Source organism: Manacus vitellinus, unplaced genomic scaffold (assembly GCF_001715985.3).
Source record: "Manacus vitellinus isolate BGI_N305 unplaced genomic scaffold, ASM171598v3 scaffold_82_pilon, whole genome shotgun sequence".
In the NCBI taxonomy this organism is placed as follows: domain Eukaryota; kingdom Metazoa; phylum Chordata; class Aves; order Passeriformes; family Pipridae; genus Manacus; species Manacus vitellinus.
In genome coordinates this window covers 1,649,277-1,668,900 of record NW_021940828.1, presented here as the reverse complement: position 1 = coordinate 1,668,900, position 19,624 = coordinate 1,649,277, and the positions used below count along the sequence as shown (strand labels likewise).

At 49.9% G+C, this 19,624-nt stretch overlaps 1 protein-coding gene across 2 annotated transcripts in view; it reads left to right on the top strand.

Moving 5' to 3' along the window:
* EXTL3 (exostosin like glycosyltransferase 3) overlaps positions 1 to 19,624 on the top strand; it is an 89,404-nt gene that overhangs the window by 25,397 nt on the left and 44,383 nt on the right. Inside the window, exons 1-2 of one of the 2 annotated variants that reach the window (XM_018085536.2) lie at positions 10,726 to 10,773; positions 15,596 to 15,695. The gene's annotated coding sequence lies outside the window, so the exon portion shown is untranslated. Of the gene's footprint in view, positions 1 to 10,725; positions 10,774 to 15,595; positions 15,696 to 19,624 lie in introns of those variants that run through there. The other variant, XM_018085535.2, reaches the window with a different exon arrangement.

Sequence of the window (19,624 nt, the reverse complement as noted above, 5' to 3'; positions counted from 1 at the left end):
TGTAGCCAGTCCAGTCCTGTAAGCTTTATCCTGCTCTTCTCCCTGCAGTGCTTTCCCAAGGAATCCGTGTGGTCAGGGAGCCTCACCGTCCCCAGGTGCCCTGAGCACTGGGGCTGAGGGACTCCTGCTTGGGTTTCTCTCTGTTTTAAGTCAAGTTGTGCATCTTGCCTGAAGTCAGTCAGCCAGCACAACCCTTGTCTTTGTGGGCAGAGAGGGAGGGAATGGGGAGGAAGGTGGTTCTGGCTGCAGCACAGCTTTGTCACCCCACAGCAGGTTTGGAGGTGCCAGCACTTTGTCCCGTCGGCCCCCACGTGAATCGGTGTTGTGGGGGTTCTGCCAGGGCTGGAAACAAGACTCCTAAACACCACTCATTTCTCTGCCTTCTGTGGCCCTTCTGGGCAAGTCATTTAGCTCTGCCTTGCCTTAATTGGCCCAATTACTGCCTTCAGGTAGCTGGGAGTTCTGGTGATTGGTGCTGCTGGTTGTGCACTGAGGGGATGCCAGAGGAGCAGGGGGGACACATTCAGAGAGGTTCCCTGTTGGTCTATACCCAAATAAACATCAAAACTCCTGTTTCCTGTGTTTAATGCAACAACTTGGAGGTGATGGCTGAGCTTAGAAACACAGAATCCCAAATGGTTTGGGTTGGAAGGGACCTTAAAGCTCATCTCATTCCAACCCCCTGCCATGGGCAGGGACACCTCCCACTGTCCCAGGTTGCTCCAAGCCCTGTCCAACCTGGCCTGGAGCACTTCCAGGGATGGGGCAGCCACAGCTTAACCCAAGGCTTAGCTGTGGCCATTCCAGCACACAGGTTGTGCTGGTGGGACCTTATTGTCTTAAAATGAAACCTGATGTTCTTTGGATCAGTTTGTGAACTCTGTGCTCATTGAAACACATCCTTGGTGCTCGTCCCCTGCTGGATCCGTGGGGTAGAGTTTGCTGTGGTTTCCTGTGACAGAGCAAAAGCTTTAGTGCATGAAACTTTGTTCTTTGCACGAGCTTAGACTCATATTTTGTGTGTCTACAGTGCATGTTATTTGAGGAACTGTGAGATTTATGGTTATTAAATGTGATGGAGCCTTTCTGCCCAAGAGGAGAAATCCTAGAATCACAGAATGGTTTGGGTTTCCAGGGACCTTAAAGATCATGTTGTTCCAACCCCCTGCCACAGGCAGGTTGTGCCTTCCAAATGTCTGGGTTAGGCTTAGCCAATATTTTGGATATTTTATGTTTATTACTTGGTTTTGTCGGGCTGCCTTGTTTTTGTGGGTGTTGGGGGTCTCCTGTGTAGTGTCTCAGCAAGGATGAGCATTTTGGGGTGACTCTGCACAAAGAAGGAGGAAATCCTAATCCATCTAATGGAGCCTCTTGGAGCACTTTTGTGATGAGAGGACAAATCTGCATGGAAATGTCTAAGAAATGAAACGAGGATTGTGGTGGAGCTGGAAGCAAAGGAGGGAAGTGTCCTGGGCAAGGAATGGTGGTTGAGGAGACAGGTTCAGTTTGTGGGTAGAGTCCATGCACCCTGATCTCATTCTTTTTTGCACTCACCACCCTGACTCTTTTCAGTTAATTTTGAAGAAAAGAAAAAAAAAATGAAACAGTTTCTGCAGCTTCAAAAGCAGGAAATCCACATCACTGTGGTGTGGCCTTATCAGCCCGTGTCACGCTGGCAGCCTGAGCTTTGCCACCCTCCAGGCCCTTCCTGGGCTGCTGTGGGTCTCTGAGCTGCATGTGTGGCTGAAAGAATCAAGGCTATCCCAAATGGATAGGCTTGGACAGCTCCAGCACCTGCTGGCCTGGTCAGTGGGATGGTTTGTTGTCCCATATCTGTGGGGAGTTCTCATGTTCACCCCACAAACCATCAACAGTCTTGTGACTGATTTGGCAGAGAGGTTTGTCACCAGAGGAAGTTGTAAATAACCCCTTTCCCCACCACTCAGTGCCCTGAATGTTAGTGTGAGGTTTTTCTTCCTCCAGAACTGGAGTCCTTGGCACAAGGAAGATGCAGATCTGTTAGAGCAAGCCCAGAGGAGGCCACAGAGATGCTCCCAGGGCTGGAGCCCCTCTGCTCTGGAGCCAGGCTGGGAGAGCTGGGGGGGTTCACCTGGAGAAGAGAAGGATACAGGGAGACCTTGGAGCCCCTTCCAGTGCCTAAAAGGGCTCCAGGAGAGCTGGAGAGGGACTGGGACAAGGGCTAGAGGGAGAGGACACAGGGAATGGCTTCCCACTGCCAGAGGACAGGGAGAGATGGGAGATTGGGAAGGAATTGTTGGCTGGGAGGGTGGGGAGGGGCTGGGCTGGAATTCCCAGAGAAGCTGTGGCTGCCCCTGGATCCCTGGAGGTGTCCAAGGCCAGGTTGAATGGAGCTTGGAGTGACCTGGACTAGTGAGAGGTGTCCTTGCCCATGGCAGGGGTTGGAACTGGATGATCTTTAAGGTCTCTTCCAACCCAAACCATTCCATGATGGATTGGAGTGTCCCAAATGTGTGTTGAGTGGGTCCTTCACAGCTGTTTGACCCCCTTCTGCAGAGGGCACAGCATGGAGCAAACAGCACACGCGATTCCAGGTATTCCCCACGAGAGGGATGGATCTGTTCCTCTAGGGCAGGTGATTCTCTCTCAGCACCAGGTGGAATGTGATGCTTCCCACCCAGGACTTGCTGCTTATTCCCTTCATTTGCTGCAAGACCCTCTCACTGCCCTCCTGCCTCTGAATAATATCAAGCTTAGGAGCTTTGGTATAAAAAGCTTCCAGCTCTAATCCCTCTGTGTGCCATCAAAATATAGATAACAAATACCCTGGGTCTCCTTTTGGAGCCAGAGGGGCTGGAGAATGTTTTTGGTTTTCTTTTTGAAGAAGAACTGTGTGGAAATCTGGAAATCTTTGTTCTGTGCTTCAGCCCCTCACCTCTCACTCGGCTGTTCTGAGATTCCTTATCTGAGAGAGATGGAGGTTCATTATGTTAATTGGCTCTGAAATTACTACATCAGATGTCTGTAATTGGTGTTATTATTCTGGTCCTGTTGTGTCCCAGGGATTTCAGGGGGCAGAAATGAATATGGAAGCCTGTGCTTTGTGCTGTGGTTGCTGGCAGAGCCTCACGTGAGGTTGGGGTTTAAAGAGCCTGTTCTGGGATTTTTGTGGGTTTGGTGATGTGAGGAGGGGTAAAATCCCTGCTTGGAGATGGCTGTGCTGAATCCCAGTTCCAGGGACAGCTCCCTGCTCCTGCTGAGGTGAGGACTCTGAATACAGGAAAGATGCAGCCACTTGGAAGGTGAAATGTGACTGTGTGGTTGGAAAATCAATTTTAGGAGGGAGCAAGTGTGGGATAAGCTGATGTTGCCACTCCTGACTGCACTGCCTGAAATTGTTAGGCTGGATTTCAGGAAAAGGTTCTTCCCCCAGAGGGTGGTTGGGCACTGCAACAGGATCCTCAGGGAATGGTCACTTCCAAGGCTGCCAGAGCTCCAGGAGTGTTTGGACAACGCTCTGAGGGACGGGGTGGGATTGTTGGGGGTGTCCTGGGCAGGACCAGGAGTTGGACTCGATGATCCCTGTGGGTCCCTTCCCACTCATGATCTTCTGTGATCCTGTAATGGATGAGGAATTAAGGAGGGTTGGAGTAGGAGCCAGGAACTGGAGCAAGGGCAGCATGATCAGGTAGGAGGTGAGGTGCATGGGGAGGAAACGAGGAGAGGAAAGGGGGGAGGGAATTTGAATCTGCTTCCAGTTCCTCCCAAGCATTTCTGTCTAAGCACATGGATTTGTTTCTGCTCTGTTCCCTGGTGATCCCAAGGGAACTGGCTCTGGCAGAGCTCCTGTAACCAAACCACTCCTAAGTTTGTCCTCACCAAATTATAAATACCTGTGGTCTCTGCAATACCCGGGAGGTGCAGATCCAGCCAGGTGCTCGTTGCACTTCTACCCTCATGTGCTACAGGAATACAACTCCAAAGATCCTGGTTTTATTTTCTCTGCCTTCTCCTGTTCTCTGCTTTTCCAAATATTACTTTCTGTGACAAAAATAGTTGGATCTGCTTCACTTCCCCAGCACCAGAATCGGAGAGGAGCTGGACCATCCTCCACTGATCCACATTGAAAGTTAAATTCAGGCTCTGGAGGTTGTTTGTTGTGAAGGTGCTATGAGTTGAAAGGAGCATTAGAGCCATGTTAGAGCTGTATGGGATACTTAAAAATAATGGTAAATATCAATTTGCAGAAGGAAAACTTCTTGGAGGCACTGGATAAGAACACCAAGGGCAAGGGAATCCTTTTCCCACTCCAGCTGCCTCACGGGCGCCTGGAGCTTTGTAAAGAAATTTTCCACAGTCTGATGCACACATTGTGGAATTAAGGACAAACTTTGCTGCCACCATTTTGCAAGTATTTCCTTATTATCTGAATCTTTTGCTCCAAAAAAAAAAGAGGAAAAAAAAACAACTCAAGGCTTTTTTTCACCATCCCTCCCAGCCCTCCCTGAGCAACACCAAACACTGTCGGCCTTTCTGTGGAGTCAGATTTTCTGAAGCTTTGCCTCTACTTTTTTTTTTATATATATTTTTTAAAATGAAATATTCTTTAGATTGAAGTAGGAATGATACAGCTTCCATCTGGGAACTGTTTTAGGTTTAATGTGAAAAAACAGACTGTAAAACACACACTCGTAAAAACAGTTTGTCCTTCCCAATGTACTAGAAAATGACTCTCAGCAGCCTCCTAAGACCCGGTGTTTAAGCTCCAGGACATGCTCAGAGACACAGTTACAGTGGATTTTAATACAGGGTCAGACATAAATTTCCAGCATGGATCATTTGGGGAAGAATAATGAGGGGAATGTGTTAACGGGAAAGAATTTGAAGTCGTCGCAGATTTTGCAGCGCTCGGTGATGCACGAGGAGCTCGGTGGCCGTGATGTCACTGTCCAGCTTTGCTTGAAAATGAGATGAACTCAAAAAATGTGCTTTGTAACTTGGGGAATCAAGTGTGCCTGGAGTTGTGCAGACACGCTCCTGCCTTGGAATCGCCGAATCCCAGAATGGTTTGGGTTGGAAGGGACCTTAAAGATCATCCAGTCTAGGAGCAGGGACACCTTCCACTAGCCCAGGTTGCTCCAAGCCCCATCCAGCCTGACCTTGGACACTTCCAGGGATCCAGGGTCAGCCACAGCTGCTCTGGGCAACCTGTGCCAGGGCCTCACCAGCCTCCCAGCCAGGAATTCCTTCCCAATCTCCCATCTCTCCCTGCCCTCTGCCAGTGGGAAGCCATTCCCTGTGTCCTGTCCCTCCAGCCCTTGTCCCAAGTCCCTCTGCAGCTCTCCTGGAGCCCCTTTAGGCACTGGAAGGGGCTCCAAGGTCTCCCTGGATCCTTCTCTTCTCCAGGAGAACCCCCCCAGCTCTCCCAGCCTGGCTCCAGAGCAGAGGAGCTCCAGCCCTGGGAGCATCTCCGTGGCCTCCTCTGGACTCGCTCCAGCACTTCCATGTCTCTCCTGTGCTGAGGATCCCCGAGCTGGACAGAGCACGGCAGCACCTCCCTGTGGAAGGGCAGTGCCATGTCTGAGTGTTGCCCATGGGCTGGCAGTGCTTCAACCTGCTCATCCATCCCCTCCTACCCCTCCTCTGGTGACTCCTTGGCACCTGCAGGGTTGGTGATCCCGGAGTTCACCCGCTCCACACCAGCACAGCTCTATCCAAAGGCGGTGGATCAGTTTTCCGCAGGCTTCTGGAAACCAGCCCCCTCCAATTTTGCCTTTTTAGCATTCCCTGTGCCTCCAGCTCTGCTCAGGGCAATTGGGTTTGTGGGATGAGGCAGGAGCGAGGCTTTCCACTTAACAGCCTCAGGATTTACCAGCTGATCCCGTCAATTTTCCTTAGGGTGCCACTGATTTCCCAGCTCTGATTTGATGCTGTTATTCATGAGCATCTCCCTCACCCCTTGGAGAGTCCCTTGATTGAGTCATTCCTGCTTCATGGGACCTCCTGGGGAGCCCCTGCTGCCAAAAGTAATGAGCTGCAAAGCCTGGCAGTGTCAGATTTTATCTCCCTCCCTTCTGAGTCCTCCCTATTCCTGGTGGGCTTGGTCATCTGATTTTTGGGATAGGGGATTTTTTTGCAGCTTGGATGTGGAGAAGCAGAGTTGGGCAAGGATCATGTAAAACATCAAGGTGTCTGGCTGTGTTTGACCAGCCCATCTTCTGCTTCATCCCCAGCTTCAGGGTTTGCTGGAGACCTTAAAAAAACCCCAACCCCAAACCCCAAATTGCTTCTGAGGAATGTGAAATCCTGATTATGGAAATGTTAATTGTCATGGATTTGTGTTGTGCCTGATCAGAAATCCTGCTGGTGGTCTGTGCCTGGACTGAAGGGCATCTAAGGAGAATTTGGATTAAAATGCACTTTTTATGGTGTCTGTGTGAAACCAGGATCTAAAACCAGGACCTAAACCCCATGTTTTGGGGTGCAAAGCACCACTGGTGTGCTGAGTTTTATGGACAACTAAAATATTGAGGTATTTTCCCAATGTAGCTAAATTGGGTATTGCAGCAAGACAAACCAGCAGAGAAAGGTGAGTAAAGAGCCCTGAGAGGGGATTGATGGAGTTTTTTATCTGGGAGAGGGGAATTCCTAAGCTTTGCTTGTGTTTGAAAATCCCATTTTCAGCTGCCTATCTTTTGTCAAAACTCAGCTAGAACTTTCCAGCTGGGAGATGTGCTTTTTGAGAAGGTTCTAATGCAAACCATTCAGCTGATTTGGAGAAGGGGACTGAGAAAATAACCTTTTTTTTTTTTTTAACAATGAAAAAGAAATATGAATAAAGGCCCAGTGACCATTTCAAGTCACGGTGCCCCTGCCCCTGGGAGCAGTGATTTGATGTTTGGCAGATGTCTCTTTTGCAGTTTCCATAAAAATCCACCAAAGCTGGGCCAATTTGGAAACAAGTGGGGGAACAGGGGGCAGGGAATTAGAGGAGGAGGAGGAGGAGGGAGAAAAGCTGTGTTGCTGAAGCATCCCTGGATACCGCCCTCGGGTTGGATCCTGTCCTTGCTGTTCCCACAGAGTGCGTCATTTTGGGGAAGCTGCTGGAAAACAGTCTCTTCAGAAATGCCATTCCCAGAGCAGTGTGTGTTTTTGGAGACCCTGGATCTGGTTTTTTTGGGTCCTGTCTGTGTGTGTGAAAATATATGTGTGTGTGGTGGTGAAGGTGATAAAATATATCTGCACAGAGACGTTGGGAGTGTTCAGGGACAGGTTGGATGGGGCTTGGAGCAACCTGGGCTAGTGGAAGGTGTCCCTGCCCATGGCAGGAGGTGGGACCTTGGACACTTCCAGGGATCCAGGGGCAGCCACAGCTTCTCTGGGAATTCCAGCCCAGCCTCTCACCACCCTTCCAGCCAGGAATCCCTTCCCAGTCTCCCATCTCTCCCTGCCCTCTGCCAGTGGGAAGCCATTCCCTATGTCCTCTCTCTCCAGCCCTTGTCCCAAGTCCCTTTCCAGCTCTCCTGGAGCCCCTTTAGGCTCTGGAAGGGGCTCCAAGGTCTCCCTGGATCCTTCTCTTCTCCGGGAGAACCCCCCTAGCTCTCCCAGCCTGGCTCCAGAGCAGAGGAACTCCAGCCCTTGGAGCATCTCCATGGCCTCCTCTGAACTCACTCCAGCAGCTCCCTGTTCTTCTCATATTGGGATTCCCAGGGCTGGAGGCAGCTCTGCAGGTGGGGTCTCACCTGAGTGAGGCAGAGGGGCAGAATTTTGTACCCATCTTCCCCATAAAATAACCCTTTAACCCCAGGATGCCTGAGATGAACAGATACCTCTGCAAAACTCACCCAGCAGGAATTAGTAATTGCATGAGGTGTTCCTGTGTAACAGAACAAACCAGCAACCAGCCTGCTTGACTGAAAGATGGATCTGGTGTCAAAATGCAACAGGACTCTGGACTTTAAGGACCTTGTAATAAAGCTCTTGCACTTGTTGGAAGTTACAGAGTTGAGCATCCTTGCTGGTGGCACCAGGCATTGTTCACGTGGTGACAAAGGGCAGTTTTTCAGGTAATTTTTGTCTGATAGGTGGCAGATAAGCAGATTCATTTTTTCTAAGGACCACTTCTGCTTAATCAGTTTTCTCTTGTCCGTAGTGAAAAGCAGCTGAGGGTGAGATTTGTGCTGAGAGGGGGGAGCTGCTCCGAGAGGACCCATTTTTGTGTGACTGGGCAGCATCAAAGCTGTCATGAGGGTTGTGTGAGCCCCTGTCTCTGCTCTCTTTCCATCAGGAGAGGAAATAAAAGTCATGCAAAGGCTCTGGTAAAGCTGTGGGGCTGTAAATGTGATCCTGGGAGTTCCTGGGAGTAGCACATCCTGGCTGCTGTTGGGATTTTCCTCAAGCACAGAGGCCTTGCCAAGGAAATCTGTGGAGCTCCCAGATATGGTGGAGTAATAAATCCTTACAAGAATATGATAAATATGACTTGGAGTAATAATCCAGATGAGTTGTAAGCTGGAGGGGGAGGATTGAGCAGAGTGGGCTGTGCCTGAGGAAGAGGCAGAAAAACAGTCCAGAAAAACTCCAGGAACAGTCACTGGGGAAAGGTCCTTGTGACTGCACTGAGCAGCCACTCACTGCTTGAGCTCCCAGAATAAGAAGTGTTTGATGCCATCTATGGACATGTGAACTGGGAAATAGGAGCAAAGGATGTTTTTACTTCCAAAAAACTGCATTTTTGAAAATACTGGTGGAAAAAGCTTATTTAGCTCCCCTGTTGGAATTCTAAAATAGACGTGGGAAAAGCTACAGATCCCAGGGAAGAAGCAGCAGGGCAGTGATTGAATCAGAGGGAAAATATCTAGGCTTGAACTTTGGAATTCTCCCAGTGTGTATGGGTCAGGAGAGAGACTGGGACACGAGTCCCTGCTGTGGGAAGAGGGTGCTGGATCCTGCCGAGTCCTTCGGAGAGGACGGGGAGAAGCACCAACCACCTGGAAGGGACTTTAAAAAGTAGGGCTGTGATTAATCATTGGAGCAAATTCCCAGGAAGGGATGGATCTGCTGCCTCTTTGGATGCATCTTTGGAAGTTGTACTTTGTGTGGAAGCAGGCAACTAGATTTCCTGGGAATTTCCATTCCCTTTCCCGAAGGCACCGTTTTTGCTGTGAAAGCAAAGTGCCACCAGGAAACAGAGGGTGGTTTTACACCATAAAATGCTGGAGGTTCTTGCTTGGACCACTTCCTTCTGAATGAATTTTGGCAGCAGGCATTTTTCTGGAAGGAAATTGTTGCTCCTCTTTGTGTTCTTCCTGTGGAAGAGGGAAGAGCTGTGCCTGTGGTGCCCCTTTGCAGCAGTTACTTTGCCCGTGCTGAGCATCCCTCACTGTCCTGCTGATTCTTTGTGCCACTCAAGTGATTTAAGGTGAAAAGAGTTTGTAATATTCCCAACTGTGGCCTTCAGGGAAAGAGGGAGAACCTTAGTTTGAAGGTCCACTTTTTATCCCTGAACGTCTTGAGCCTCCAAAGCCTGTGGGAAGTGGTTTCTTAATGAAAGCGTTTCTGAGTTATATAAGGGGGGAAAAAACCTCCTTCTTTCCTTTCCTTCCCCTCAAAAGTAAGAATTATTTAGGTTGGAAAAGCCCTCTGGGATCACTGAGTCCAGCTGTTCCCCCAGCACCCCCAAGGCCACCACTAATTCATGTCCCCAAGCACCACATCCACAGGGATTTTAAATCCCTCCAGAGATGGAAACTCCACCACTGCCCTGGGCAGGACAACCCTTTCCAGGAAGGAATTGTTCCTAACATCCAGTCTAAATTTTGTCTTGTTGCTCCTTGTTGATAAATGGTAGGAGTAACAGTGGCACAGTAAATGTCCTGTGTTCCTTGTCCATCCTCACTTGGATGGACATCCCTGTGCATTCCTCCTTTTCTGATGTCAAGCCCCTCTCCCTATACAAAGCCCTCACTATCATATCAGCTTGATTGGCAGGCTGAGGGTATTTAGGGATTTTTAAAGAGGATCCTCATCCCTTTGGGGTTGAGATGTCCCTTGGCCATCCAAAGGTCAGGAGACATCAAAGGGAAGTGGTGGCTTCTGGAGTTGGTGGCTGAGGACACCCAGACCTTTCAGAAGAAAGTCTCCAGCGTGAGCTGCACCCTGCCTGGGGTGCTGGCAAGCTCCCAGTCCTCTGCCAGGTAAATTATTAGCTCAAATCCCTTTCCCTTCCGGTGAATCAGCAGCTTTTGGGGCCCCTCCAACCTGCCTGACTTTGGATCAGGAGTCTGAGCCCAGCCTGGCAAAGCCTGTGCAGGTAAAGGTTAAGGAGAAGGCAGGAGAAACTAATCCTTTGCTGACAAGCTTGGACTTGACTCTTGAAAGGGGGGTGGGGCAGGATAATTTCCCAATTTGTTTCTGGGAAATCAATTGTTTGTATTCAGGTTTAGGGAAGAAACTTAATGGTTTATCCTTCACAAGCCTTTTAAAATTTCCTTTCTCGCAGCGGGATCTTAAACTCTTGGATTTTCTCTCAGCTTGCAGCGACAGGTTTTAATTTCCCTGTTTGTGGGATTTTGTTTGCTGAAGTGGAAGGGAGGAAGGAGCTCTCTGGGGTTTTCTTCTGGGGTTTTCTCCCCTTATAGGCCCCTCCTGCCTTATCCCACTCTGGCATAACAACGGGATCCCCAAACACTCCTTCATTTCCAGCTCTTTTCCACGTTCTTTTCCAGAGTATTGGTGTGCTGGGTAACCTCTGCAGAAACAATCCTACAGAGCAAGTGCAGTTAATGGGCCCAGGTGGGTTTATTCCCAGTTTTATGGGATATGTTGCCTGTATTAGCCTGGGAAACTTTCTGCTCTTCATATTGATGTTTTATTTATTTAATGTTTTGTGTTGTCCAAACTTCTGCTGGAAGGGGTGCCAGGAATTCTTTTGGGAGCTCTGGATCTGAGTCTGTGTTATTCCCATGTCTTGCTTGGGTTGGGTGAGAGTGTTGCATCCCAGGAATGATTTCCACGGGCATATTCCTGTGTTAGGCTGCAATATTTGTCTGCCTTAGTGCAGGACAATGAGCTTAAATAACCCACTGAAAACAAATTTTAGATATGGAGTAGCACAGTGGGAAAAATAATGATGGGGCAGGCAGGGGAGGGGAAGAAAAACCAGCCTGGATAAGAGCCTTGAAAAAAAGAGAAAATAGGGAAGCAAGTGGAGATAATTGTCAGGAAAGGGTGAGATGGAAGCAGATTGGGATGTTTTTGTGACCAGGGAGTAAAGGAAAAAGCTTTTTGGTGGACACTGTGAGGAGAGCAGGAGAAAATGGACAAATTTCTGTGGCTGGTGAAGAGGTGAGGCCAGAAAAGAAAAGTGAGATGGTTAAATATCCCAAGATGCCCTTCAGTTCTGCCTGTTCCACCCTTGGCCTTCCCCAGCCCCCAAGAACATGGATTGCTCCAGGACACCTGGGGCTGCAAATCCCCCATCCCTGTTTCCTGCAGGGCAGGAGGGGATCTGTGTCAGTGGCTGAGGTGCCAGGTTTAATTTCCAGGAGGATGTGGGTCTTACCTGTTTGTGTTGGAGCAGAGAGCTGGGGGGGCCAAGAGGAGACCAAGTGTTTGAGAGCAGGGCTGGATTCCCCAGGGAGCAGAGGAGCCTTCCTGGGCATCTCTCCATGGCTGCTCTCTGCATCAGACATGAAAAAAAAAAAGCAATTAAAATGTTCTTTAAAAAAATGTAGCAACAGCAAACTTCTGTTTCAGGGGGTGGAGGGGTCCTTATGCTCCAAACATGTGATCCCTGTGATCTCCAGGGACCTTTGGGAGTCCAGCTCACCACATCAAAGGAGTGTCCATGGGGCTTGGAGTCCAAACATGGGATGTGCAGATGGCACAGGGAGCTCACAGGGCTCGGAGCCCGTTCCCAGGGAACAGACACTCCCTTGCTGAGGCACCATCTGACACCTCCCCCTTTCAGACGACTCTGCAGCAAAGGTGACCTGGAAAACTTCTGTTAATGCATTCAAAGGGAAAGCTCCCAAACCTGAAAATCCCAGCGAGTCCAGAGGAGGCCACGGAGCTGCTCCAAGGGCTGGAACCCCTCTGCTCTGGAGCCAGGCTGGGAGAGCTGGGGGGGTTCTCCTGGAGAAGAGAAGGATCCAGGGAGACCTTGGAGCCCCTTCTAGAGCCTAAAGGGGCTCCAGGAGAGCTGGAGAGGGACTTGGGACAAGGGCTGGAGGGACAGGACACAGGGAATGGCTTCCCACTGGCAGAGGGCAGGGAGATGGGGAGATTGGGAAGGAATTCCTGGCTGGGAGGCTGGTGAGGCCCTGGCACAGGTTGCCCAGAGCAGCTGTGGCTGACCCTGGATCCCTGGAAGTGTCCAAGGCCAGGCTGGATGGGGCTTGGAGCAACCTGGGATAGTGGAAGGTGTCCCTGCAGGGACAGATGTGAGATGGAGAAGGAATTTTTGACTGTGAGGCTGGTGAGGGGCTGGGCTGGAATTCCCAGAGAAGCTGTGGCTGCCCCTGAATCCCTGGAAGTGTCCAAGGCGAGGTTGGAGCAACCTGGGGTAGTAGAAGGTGTCCCTGCCCATGACAGGGCTTGGACTGGATGATCTTTAAGGTCCCTTCCGACCCAAACCCCTCAGTGGTTCTGTCACCTGAGCTGGGTTTGGGGTCGTGCTGTTTGACCAAGAATGGCCCCTTTTGTTCCACCCTCCCACAAAGTAACATCCCCCTCTGTTTTTCTGGGTCAGTTTTCCCAGTGGGATCTGGAATTGAGTCCTTTCCTGGCAGGCACCTCAGCAGTGGGATGTTCTCCCCTCTCCAGCCCCAACACGTCCAGGGCAGCTGGATGAGGATGGAGACCAGCACCTCTTCCCAGCTTGGTGTGGTGAGGAGAAGGGCTGATGTGAATTAAAGGGCTTTTTGATCTGTGGAGGAGTCCAGCAGAACCCTGGGATGCTGCTGGGATGGAAAGCAGATGGGAATCTTTAAACATTCCTCCTCTGGCCAGCACTGTTCGGGGCTTTCCTGGCTTGGCTCAGCTCCAGCCACGCCGTGCTCTGCTCCTCTGCTTGTCACCTGCAGACGTGGGACAGAGCCCTGCTGGCTCCCAGTGCTCTGTGTGTGTGTTCCTGTGGTTTGGCAGAGCTGCAAAAATCAGCATTTCCCCCATTTTACAGAGCCACTCTGCCAGGTGGGAATCACATTTAAAGTGTCCCCGCGAGGGAACGATTTGGTGGCAGCCAGGAGGTGCTGAGTCTTCAACAGCTTCTGCTGGTCCAGCCAGCTCTTTGGAAATTGGGGGTTTGGTTTTGGTTTTTTTTTTGTGTTTAAATGGCAGCTTGTGATGGCCCAGATCCTGTTGTGACAGTGCCTCTGAAATCCTTAAGCTGCTCGAATCACTCCGAGGAGCCAAGCAATAAAAGAGCTGGAATCCAATGTATCCCACAATGTCCTTCACTTCTGCTGACAAGTGCAGTTTAAATTACTGGTGCAACCTTTTAGCATGGCTGGCTTGTAAAAACTAATAAAATATGAAATGAAGTTGTAACAGCTGCTTGCCACTGCTTCTCTGATGGGGAGCAGGGAGAAGGCACCTTTTTTTTTTGGGGTGAGCCTGTGCTGGGTTGCTGTCACTGCTGTCAGTGACAGTGGTCAGAATGAAATATGAAATACAATATTAGTAAATAAAATAAATATTAAATAAAATGTGCTGGAATTTTTGACATCATATAAGTTATATGGTGTTTATTAGAGAAGAGGCTTTGCTTTTATCATAAGGTGGCATTTATCCCATGAGCAGCCTGAGGGGTTTCCAGAGCTTACATTAGAATTAGGCTTTTAAAAAAAAACCAACCTGGATTCCCTGGGAAATCTTCTCCATGCCTTCTAGTGGAAGGTGTCCCTGCCCATGGCAGGGGGTTGGAACTGGATGATCTTTGAGGTCTCTTCCATCCCAAACCATCCTGTGGTTCTCAGGAGAGTGGTTCCTTTGGCTGGTGCAAATTTGGGCACCCCATTTCCAGATGCTCCGATTCCTTGGGTCCTTTGCCTGGAGTGGCTGAAGTTTCAGGGACTCAGAATAACTGGTGGCTTTGAAAAAAAATTAATTACTATAAATATTTATTTTATAAACTGTAAGCATTCAGAACTTGCAATGAAACCTTTCCAGACCTCGAGGGGCGGGAGCAGATGCCGGGTCTGCGTGGCGTGCGAGAGTTTTGAAGGGTGTGTTTTTGCAGGTCGTGTTGAAGTGAAATCCTCAGCTGGAATGAAATACTCAGGGGCTCTTGAGTAACATCTTTACTCCTGGTTTCTGGAGAACTCTGGGAAAAGCTTTGCAGTCCGGGATAGAAGGGTCGTGGCTGTTGTTCCTACAAACATCCCGTAGCCGAGTGTGGGTGGAGATCACGTCCGGCAGCCAGGAAAGCAGAGCCACCATCACCATGTGCTTCCCTGTTGCTGTCCTAGGGATGTGGGCACTTGGGAAATGTTTTGCCAGCTTGAGTGAGAGGGTTGGGAGCAACACTTTATAACCAGCCCCAGCCCTAAGGATCAAGCCCCGACTCCGTGCCGGGAGCGACGGCAGAGCCGGGGTTGTGGGAGAGGCTGGATATGGAACACATTAGTGAGAGTGGGGTGGGAACAGGGAGCTTGGGATGCTCCACTTGTGCCGCCTGCCAACACTGGGGCTGTCCAAGAGGCTGTGGAGGAGGATGGAGGCAGGGTGGGGATGGTCCTTTTTGTTCTGGAGCAAAAGGAAATCCCACCTTCAGCAGCGCTGAAGGATGATCCCGGAGCCTTGGGCTTCTCTTAGCAAAAGGCATCTTATTTTCTTTTAATTTTTTTATCTGTTTGGCTTCTGAGATCAGGCAGTTGTTTGCAGCAGAGAGAGGATTTGAGCCAGGGAAAAAGCTGGATGAAAAACTCCCTCTGAGTTACTGGGCTTGAGGCTGGACCTGGCGGGTGGAGCTGGTGGTGTGTCATGTAACAGGTCAGACTGGGTGGCTTTCAGTGGGTCCTCTCTGACCTTGGCACTTACAGACAGTGGAGTTAATAATATTATTTAATCTTTTGTGGGAAATGATCCCAGGGATCCAACCTGAGAGCTGTCAATTAATTGCCAGGTGTTGTAGAGGAGGGGTTTTCTGTGAAGGGAGCTGAGAACACCTTTGAGCTGAGAACACCTTCAAGCTGGCTTGGAGCTGATGGAGCAGGGAACTGGGGACCCACATCTCATCCCTTTGAGATCTGAAACATCCCTTCTCCAGGTTGTCCCATCTGGGCCTGTGTCCTCACTAATGTCCTCCAGCCTCTCACACTCAGACTGTCAAACCTCTGGGAGCTTCACAGGCCGACTGTGCCATTAATCATTGAATCCCAGAATGGTTTGGGAGGGAAGGGACCTTAAAGCTCATCCCATTCCACCCCCTGCCATGTGCAGGGACACCTTTCACTAGCCCAGGTTGCTCAATCCCTCAGCTGTTTGGAGAAGTCTGGAAGGAGTGTTTCTATCCATGTGCTGTTCCACAGCCTCTCCTGCACGATGCCTCGAGGCCATGCATGAAATGTTTCTTAAGTACATGTGGTTTTGTCTGTGTTTTTATATTAAACAGGAGAAAAACCCTCGAGATCAAAGCTGGGAGAAAGAAGACAAGTGGTGGAGGAGTCAATGTGTGACATGGAACAGGTCTGAGCTGAGGAGCTGAGGGACAGGTAAGGCACAAAGGAGCCCTGCAGTGTCACTCTGTCCCGTGCCTGGTGTTTGGTTGCCTCTTCCTTTGCTGTATTTGAACATGTTTTACCAAAATATCTCATCACCCTTCTGGCAACACTCTCCTCCTCCCATAGTCCAGTTATAAAGTAATGGTGAGATGAGGAAAACTTGTAAAAATAGGGCAGGACCACTGCAGCGTCACCCCCAGAGCATTAATCAAGCCCCTTACATATTTTTTTGGCCATCAGCTCTTCTGTTTAATCATCTATTATTTGTTGAAAGTTTTAGCCAAATTCATTTGGCAGAACTTCAGGGGAAGAAGTGACATTTCCCAAGGATCTGGTTTCAGCAGTTTTAAATTCTGATTTTCAGGGCAGTGTGGAATGTCACTGATGGTCTGAGCTCTCCAGCTCAGTGTCTTGGGATCCAAATCCCCCCTCGTGGCTCGGGGGGAAGTTGAGCTCCGAATATTTTCTTCTTTAGCATCATTCCTTGGGCAGACTCATGTCCCAAAGCTCTTTGGAATGGAGGTTGTTTCACCCTGTGAGGATTAGTCCAGGGTGCTCACACACAGCTCTTGAGGGGGTGTGTGGCTGATTGGGAGCCAAGCTTGCAGCAGAGGCTGGAATTGCTGCCAGCAGCATTTCTCCCTCTCCAGTTTTCCTCTCACTCCAGTAAGGAAGCCAGAGGATGGGATTTTGTGCCCTGTGCTGAGCTCCTTCAGGCAAACTCAGGCTCTGGAGTGTTGTCAGAACTGCTGATGGGTTTGGGCTTGGGCAAAGGTGTCAAGAGCAAAGGGAAGTGGCTGGAGCTCGGAGCCACTTGTGCCTCTTCCAGGGAACGGTGTTTCCTGGCAGAGGGACACCAGGACACCCAGGGGAGGTGTGACATCCTACACAAAGCCTCTCTGCCAGCCCAAATTTTGGGGTGGAAGTAGCTTCCACAGTGGATTCTTACTGGGAGCCACCATAGTTAATTCAAGTTGGGATTTGGCTGCCAGGTCAGACTCCTGCTCCTAGGAAAACTCAGATGAGATGGAATGGGCTGTGATACAGCACAAGCAGAGCAGGTGCTCTCCAGGTCCCTTCTGGCCCTGGACTCTGCTAATCTGTGAAGAAATGCCAGCTGCATCTCCAGTGCCACAGCACCAGGTCAAGCCCCTGCTTTGACTTGCTGTCAGAAGGTTTCTCCAGGAGCTCCATGTCCTTGTGTGCTGTGTTTGGAGCATCTGCTCCATCTGTTCCTGGGCTGAACCTCTTCCAGCAGGTTTAGCAACTGTGCTGCTGATTTCCTCCAGGAAATGCAGCCATGCAGGACAGTGTTCAGCTTGTGTGGGACCGTAACAAGCCATCAAGGCCCTCTTAATTTGCCTTTTTTATTATTTTTTTTTGCTGCCTCCTCACCCTCAGCCTCATATCTGTGCATCTGAGGAGTTTTTTTTTTTTTCCTGCCTTGTTCAAGGGAAAGAGTAAATCGTTTTTGATTTATTCCAGAGCAGCCCTCGAGCTCAGCTCCTGTGAGATCCTGCTTACTTGGAGTTCAAAAGATCTCTCGGCTTTGAGGCCAGGCTGTGCTCTTCCATCTTTGCCTCAAAGTTAAACTGAAAGAGAAAATTCCTTTTTTTTTTTTTTTTTTTCTTAGAGAGAAAATCAGCCTGCTGGGTGAGGGAATCAGATTTACCTGCAGCAGCAGAGGATGCCAACAATGCAGAATTCCAGGTTAAAATCCAGTTGTTTAGCAAGGCTTTATTTTCAAGGACCAAGCGTGTTGTTCAGTGAAGTGTTCCATGGAGATAAATACTTCCTTTTAAAGCAGGGCTGTTGCCTGGCTGGGATCCAGCCTGTGATCCTACATTGAAGCATGGGTTTTTTTGGTGTTTAAACCACTACATCACCGTGGTGGCTAGAAATGGTAGCTCTGGTCCCTAATCTCCTCCAGATCTGCTGCTTTAAATTAGATATTGGGAAGAGATTCTTTACTGTAAGAGTGGTGAGGCCCTGGCACGGGTTGCCCAGAGAGGTTGTGGGCTCCCAGTCCATGGAAGTGTCCAAGGACAGGTTGGATGGGGCTTGGAGCAACCTGGGATAGTGGGAGGTGGAATAGATAGAGGGGGTGGAACTGGGTGTGCTTTGAGGTCCCTTCCCTCCCAAACCATTCTGTGATTCAATAAGAGGTGCAGTGGCAGTCTGGCATATTTATATGTGCTCTCCCAGACTTGCTTGGATTGAATATAAACCTGGGAGTTGTTTATCTGTATTTTTCTAAAAAGCTCCACTGTTGGTGTGACATTCTGGGGAGAAAATCAGCTTTTTCTCCTACCTCCAAGCAGCCCAGTGATCTGGTGACAGCTCAGGTGGCCCTCACAGGTGTGCTGAAAGTCTCAGGTCATGTTTTTTACCCAGCCTTTCTCATCAGAATTCTTCTAGAAACCCTTTCTTTCCAAGTTGTAGGGCCCTTGTTCCCATAAACCTTGGTGTTTATACTCCCCTTCTGGGAAAAAAACCACATCTGGAAAGCCATGCAGGAATTCTCTGGTGTGTCTGTACAGTGAACCCCCTCAGCTCAGGTGACAATAAAGGACAGGGAATAGTTTGACTCCTCTTCTGTCCCCACCTCCCCTGCTACTCCCACACCCACCTTGTCTTCTGAGCCAGCAATGAAATAGGAAAATGTGTTGTTTTTTTTTTCCCAAATGTAATTTGAAACGTGATGACTGGACCGTTCTTAAGCAGCTTCCAACTTAACAATAAAGAAACTTCACTGAGTGCTTGGCAGGAGCCTCTGTACATAATTTAGATCATAATCAGATGCATTAACACATCTCATATGGATCTCCTGGGGGCTGAGATGAGGTGTGCTGGGTAATTTCTTCCCAGATTTCTTCACCTGATTGTTTATTACTCTGGGGGACTTCACTCATGGCCCAAATGTCACCAGCAGGGTCCTGCTGCTCCCTGTGCCTGCACTGAGTGACTGAAGTGCTGGGTTGTCATCAGCCCTTCCTCCTGGGGCTGTCAAAGGGAGGGTGGAGAAGGGTGTGGGGAGGGAGAGGAACAAAAGCACAGGCCCCATCCTGTGAACTGCTGAGCTCCCCCCGTGCCTGGAGCCGAGAGTGTTCCCCACCCAGTGCAATCCTGAGCTGCTACTGGAGAGCTGCAAGGGGGAGGCCCTTCCTCTGCCCCCCTTCCCATCTGAGCTGTTCCACGTGAGCAGCTCTGGTTTTATGAAGCCTCTGAAAGCTTTTTGACTCTCCTGTGAGGAGAAAAGGCCCTGTGTCGTTTGCATCCCCTCGTTGTTTCACCAGGAATCTGCCCATGCCAGAAACATCCTTGTGAAACCTCTCCTTTGACAGAGAACTCTGTGGCTGCTTTGATAAACGGTGTTTTGGATGTCTTTGTGCTCTGCTGGTTTGTGTTATCCCCACAAAAGGTGGGAAGGGAAGTTACCTGTCACTTCAGTGTCTCCTTTTATAGGTGCTGGAGGTAATAACCCTCCCCCTGTGGTTCCTGGGAGTTGATTCATTGGTGAGTGCTGTGAACTAGTGGGACACTGGGATTCCCAATCCTTCCCCAGCTGGGGCTCTGCTCCCAGGTGGATGCACAGCTCAGGAATAGGAGCCTGGTCACTGGGGCCTGAGGGGACACTCCTGGGCCCAGGGTGTAACACCCAGCAGTGACCTTGGCCTGCTGCCCCTGACCCACACGATCCTGGAGGTTGGCACCACCAGGAATCACATCCCCAGGGCAGGTCAGGTGTGGTCAGAGTGTTTGGGAAGGTGAGGAAGGGCATGGAAGTGGCTGGATTACACCTGCTGGACTTGGGGCAGAGAACAGGCCTGGGGGCCATGGCAGCCCATCCCAAAACCACAGAGCCCCTCTTTCCCCTTTTCCAGTGATAATGACACTGAAAACTAGCTCAGGCCAGAGGA